The sequence below is a fragment of the Rhinatrema bivittatum genome, chromosome 19, assembly GCF_901001135.1.
Source record: "Rhinatrema bivittatum chromosome 19, aRhiBiv1.1, whole genome shotgun sequence".
Classification (NCBI taxonomy): domain Eukaryota; kingdom Metazoa; phylum Chordata; class Amphibia; order Gymnophiona; family Rhinatrematidae; genus Rhinatrema; species Rhinatrema bivittatum.
In genome coordinates, this window is record NC_042633.1 from 21,170,294 (window position 1) to 21,176,650 (window position 6,357).

The following is a 6,357-nucleotide window of genomic DNA, read 5'->3' on the forward strand; positions in this document are numbered from 1 at the left end:
CCAGGATGCTGGGTGAGAGGGACCTTTGTTCTGACCTAAAATGGCAGCTCTTATGTATTTGCTTACTAATGAATATTAGTAATCACGGCGGCTGGAAGCAGTGCAAACTTCTCTCGCACACACACTGCCCCACTACAGAACGCGAACAGGGATAGCACAGGCAACAGCATTGCAAGCTTCACACATTCACGCACACGTGGAAGCTCCTGCAGACACAGTACTATGACGTTCCCTGTTGGCTTGTCCTTGGTTCATCCAAGGTCACCCGATCACATAGGCAGGGAACTGGCCAGGGATAACAACATTTTCTTTAGGAATGTCTGCAAAATGAGACTAGAACTTTTCACATCTCTTATTGTAGAACAGTATTGTTCCCGCGCGGGCATTAGTTAATAGTTATGGTCATTATCGCCCATCTTGGTGGGGGAAGGGGGAGAGGGACATGCATGCCTCTCTTTTTCCATATATTCCTCAATATGGACTTTGAAGAGGGGGCCATATTGGAGCATATAGAGCAAGAGAAGGAAATGTCATAGGGGAAAAATGCATTGCCCACAGCCAAAATCTTCTGACGCGCCATCGTCCGTGTCCCCCCCCCAATCACCCTTCACACTGAGCTGGTGATTTCACTTATTGAACAAAACAGCCTTTACAAGACTTGTGAAGAAACATCAGGCCATTGACTGCTTACTGGAGCTGGGACTGCTCAATAGTTCATTTCTTTGGGACACCCTCCGAGCTTGCTGGGAGAGATGGGCAAAAGTGTGTAAGAGTGGGAGATAGTCCACAACTAAGCGTGTAACCAGCTCTCCACCCCCCACCGCTGTGTGTGCAGCGGTGTGAGAATTCAATGCTGGCCTTAGCAAAAAATACATTGTAAAGGTTTGCTCTTGTATTCAGCTCCTGTCACCCTTCAGTGCATGGCAGCCATGTGTGCAAGCTGCATAGATCTCTGTGCATTGGAAGCACCCTCCTTACACACACACACACACACACACACACACATGCACACACTCTCACCACATACACAAACACACACATGCACACAATCTCACCACCCAACACATACACCACACACACACAATCTCAGCACCCCAACACATACACCACAATCACACACACAAACTCACCACCCAACATATACACCACCCAACACACACACACACAATGTCACCACCTAACATATATACCACAAACAGACAATCTCACCATGCAACATATACACCACCCAACACACACAATATCACGACCCAACACATATATCACAAACAGACAATCCCACCACCCATCACATACACCACACACACACAATCACAGCACCTCAACACATACACCACAAACACACACACAAACTCACCACCCAACATATACACCACCCAACACACACACACACAATGTCACCACCCAACACATATACCACATACACACACACACACACACATACACACACACACAATCTCACCACCTAACATATATACCACAAACAGACAATCCTACCACCCATCACATACACCACACACACACACTCTCACCACCTAACATAACCACCACAAACAATCTCACCATGCAACATATACACCACCCAACACACACACACAATCTCGCCACCCAACACAAACACCACACACACACAAAATCTTACCATCCAACACTTACAGCACACACACACACACAAAATCTCAGCACCCCAACACATACACCACAAACACACACATACACACACAAAATCTCAGCACCCCAACACATACACTACACACACACACACACACACACAATCTCATCACCCAAAGCACCCACTCCCCCTCACACACAGTCTCACCACCCAACCCACCACACACACACACAACCCCACAGTAGTCCTCCACCCATTCACATCCTACAAACCCTTCTCCAATCTCCCCACCATAATGGAACTGAAACATTGGTGTCCCCCTTATCATGAGGAGGCAAAACACAACCCCCCACCCTGCCATATATGTACTCATATTCGTGCAAACCCACCCCACACACATTCACCCCAATAAAGAAGGGAGGGGGAGGTATACATGAGAGACTACCTGAAGTAAGGGAGCTGGACACATAAGAGACACACTCACACACCAAAAAGGGAGAGGGAGGTATACATGGGAATCTGCCTTACAGTAAGGGAGCTGGATACACAAAGACACACACATACACACACACCAATAAGGAATAGGGAAGGAGGTGGTATGCATGGGAGACTGCCTTACAGTAAGGGGGCTGGAACCGCAGACACACACACACACACACACACACCAATAAGGAATAGGGAAGGGGGAGCTATGCATGGGAGACTGCCTTACAGTAAGGGGGCTGGACACGCAAACACACACACACACACACCAATAAGGAATAGGGAAGGGGGAGCTATGCATGGGAGACTGCCTTACAGTAAGGGGGCTGGACATGCAGACACACACACACACACCAATAAGGAATAGGGAAGGGGTAGTTTGCATGGGAGTTCCCCTAACAGCAAGGTTGCTGGGCACACAGACACACGTGTTCCCCTGTCATCATGATCACACACACAGGGTTCTCCCACCTCCATCTCTACTAGAGCCTATAATCTGTTTCCACCACCCCCCCCCCCCCCCAGGCCATAAAAAAAAAAATCCAGGAACTTGAGAGCTGAAAAATGTCAGAACACAAAGCAAACAATTCAGCTGTCCATCTTTGCCTTTGCGCCAGATTTAAACGCTTGGCTGTGAAAACTCAAGCGCCCCCCCCCCCCCAACCAAATAAAAATGCCCCTCCCTCTCGAAAGAAGCGGTGCAGCCCTCCGGCATCGGACCCCTTTGCTTGACTGGAGGGAGGGGTAGGGGGGGGGTTAGATCCAATCTCAGGTGTAGTTATTTGAAATCAGGAATGCATGCAGTGGGGGGGGGGGGGTAAGATCAGGCTGTCCCTTATGACAAAGGAAAACCTGGGAGCACCCCCCCCCCCAGCAGCACCTTCCTGCTTCTCGCCCCATCGGATAACTACCGTACAATCCCCGTACCCTGCATGCGCTCCTTTACGGGAAGCGCTCGGGCACAGAGGGTGTCCCGTCCCCCCCCCCACCGCCCCCCCTCCCGAAAGGCGCCGAGCCATCAACAACGTCGCCGCCCTCCCTCCTTCTCCCCGCGCCCGCCGCCGCAGCGGGCTCGTCGCCACGCGCAGCCGTACCTGCTCACCGCGGCCGCCGGTGCCCGCACCATTTCAGCTCCTTCGCCGGGATGCCGGGATGCCGTGCTGCGGCAGGATCTCCTCTGCCTCTCTCCCCCCCCCCCCCCTCCTCTCCCCCCCCCCTCTCTCTCTCTCTCTCTCCCTCCTTGTGAAATCGAAAACCTGCACTCCCTCCCCACCGCCAACCACCGCGACCAGGGGGAAAAAACAAAACAAAACCACAAAAACAAAAAAAGGACAAAGGGGGAAGGGATATTACAAAGGGTTGGCCCCCCCCCCAGCTTCCCTTTTAATGAGCTCTCCCTGTCTCGCTTCCCTTCTCTCGTTCTGTCCCTCCCTGGTAAATCCCAGCCTCTAGCAGGCCAGGACACAAGGAGGCGGAGGAGGTGGTGGTGGTGGTGCTGATGTTGGGGAGGAGAGGGGGGAAGTGAGACACAATCAGAGGGAGAGAAGGGATAAAAAAAAAAAATATATATATATGCATGAGTGCACAGACGAGAGAGAAGTAGAGAAGAGGGAAAGGTCTGCAGAATCCAGCCCTCCCCACCCCCCTCCAAGTCCCCCAACCAATGGGACCAGAATGGCAATGAGCAGAGAGGATCAGGCTGCATTGATTGAGCAGGCTGCTCCCTCCGTATTAATAATGCACGCCAGGCCCTCCCGGCTCTGCCTCTGTACAGAGAGAGAGAGAGAGAGAGATTCATAGGACACAGGATCAGATAGTGGGCACCTGGGGGCTGCTGTGTGTAGATACACATGGCCAGGCTATCTCTCTTCCACCACCTGGACAGAGACAGAGGGGCACATAGAGGTGGATTCTAACCCTGGGGGATGTATTTCTGTCTTCTCTGGGTGGGGGGAGGTGTATTTGGTGGGTGTTGTGGGGTGGGTGTATGGTGTCTACATATTGTAGATAGCTTTGATCTGACTTCCCTCTCTGTATATTGCCCGTTTTGCTTGATGGGGAGGGGTTCTCCTGGGTGGGGGTGAGTGTGTTATATTGTGTATATATATATATTATAGGTAGGTTTAGGCTGTGATCTGACTTCTCTCTCTCCATATTGCCCGTTTTGCCTGATGAGGAGGGGTTGTTCTATGATGGGGGTGGGGGGTGTTATACTGTATATATATATTATAGGTAGGTTTAGACTTTAATCTGACTTCTCTCTCTCTATATTGCCCGGCTGCTCTTTTGCCAGATGGGGAGGAGGTGTTCTGGGGGGGGGGGGCGTTATATTGGGTATATATATATATATATATATTATTTATTTATTTATTTAACACTTTTATAAACGCTTTTATAAACACTTTTATAAACACTTTTCCGACAGGCCTACCCTGACTCTAACCAAACTTAATTTCTCCCCCAGATCCACCCGCCCGACTTTTCTCCACCCGCTCCCACACCTCCCAGCCCCCCCTGCCCTTGTCACTTATCCCTTCCCCCCCTTCGCCCGACCCATCCCCACCCCCTCTCCCCCCCCCTAGCCATCCCTAGATCCTTGGGCCTCCTGGCCGTTATCATCTCCCCGAGTACACCTCTCTCTCTTTTGCACCTCCAGTTTCCCCTTAAATAAACTATATCCTAGTGAATACCCTCCCTCCCTCCCCATAACCTGCCCCCTGCCTATCCTCCTCCATTGCTCCCTCCCCCTTCCTCCCCCCGTTATCATTGATCCTTTGGTTCTCGTTGTATTGCAGATTTTTGGTTCTGTTATTAATGTGTTATTGTTATATTGTTATATTGTTATATTGTTTCATTGTATTTCCCGCCTGAGTTCTTTGTAAACCGGCATGATGTGCTTCACGAATGTCAGTAAATAAAAGTTAATAAATAAATAAAAATAAATAAATAAATATATACCGATATTCATGTAGAAAATTACATATCACTTCGGTTTACAGTATAACAATAACTAGCATGTAAGAATGCTTTTACATTTAACAAGGATCAAATAACTTGGAGCAATAGAACAGGGATCAAAGCAACAATTAAATAATAGGCTCTTTCATGGGGCCAGATATTAACTGGCTAAAGATCTGAGTGCGTATTGAATTAACTTAGGGTAGGGGTTAAGGAGCATAATAAGATAGATCATCTGCAGATTTGAGGTGCTAACCTAAGAGCTTTATTATTATTTTTTTTATTATAGGTAGGTTTAGACTTTAATCTGACTTCTCTCTATATATATATTGCCCGGCTGCTCTTTTGCCATTGGGGAGGAAGTGTTCTGGGGGGGGGGTGTTATATTGTGTATATATATTATAGGTAGGTTTAGACTTTAATCCGACTTCTCTCTGTTCTCCATATTGTCCGGCTGCTCTTTTGCCAGATGGGGAGGAGGTGTTCTGGGGCAGGGGGGGGGGGTGTTATATTGTGTATATATATTATAGGTAGGTTTAGACTTTAATCTGACTTCTCTCTCTATATTGCCCGGCTACTCTTTTGCCATTGGGGAGGAAGTGTTCTGGGGGGGGGGGGGGTGTTATATTGTGTATATATATTATAGGTAGGTTTAGACTTTAATCTGACTTCTCTCTATATATATTGCCCGGCTGCTCTTTTGCCTGATGGGGAGGAGGTGTTTCTGGGGTGGGATTATATTGTGTTTATATAATATAGGTTGGTTTAGGCTGTGATCTGACTTCTCTCTGTTCTCCATATTGTCCGGCTGCTCTTTTGCCAGATGGGGAGGAAGTGTTCTGGGGGGGGGGGGGGTGTTATATTGTGTATATATATTATAGGTAGGTTTAGACTTTAATCTGACTTCTCTCTGTTCTCTATATTGCCCGGCTGCTCTTTTGCCTGATGGGGAAGAGGTGTTCTGGGGGGGGGGGGGGGGTGTTATATTATGTTTATATAAAATAGGTAGGTTTAGGCTGTGGTCTGACTATATATATTGCCCGTAGACGGCTCAGTGACACTGACGGGGTCTGGCTATGGTAGTCGAGCAGTTTATGTGGTTCCTGTGGCTAGGAGTGGAGCATCAGGGATGTCTTCAACAGTTTGGGGGAGAGAGAGGAGGGAGGAAAGGTAATAACAGAGAGGAGCACCCGGGAGGTTGTGTAGTGCTTTATGTCTGGGATGGCATAGAATCCAACAGGATAAACATCCTGCATGAGACTAAATGCACAATTGAATCTTTATGGGTAGAAATCCCTTGTGTG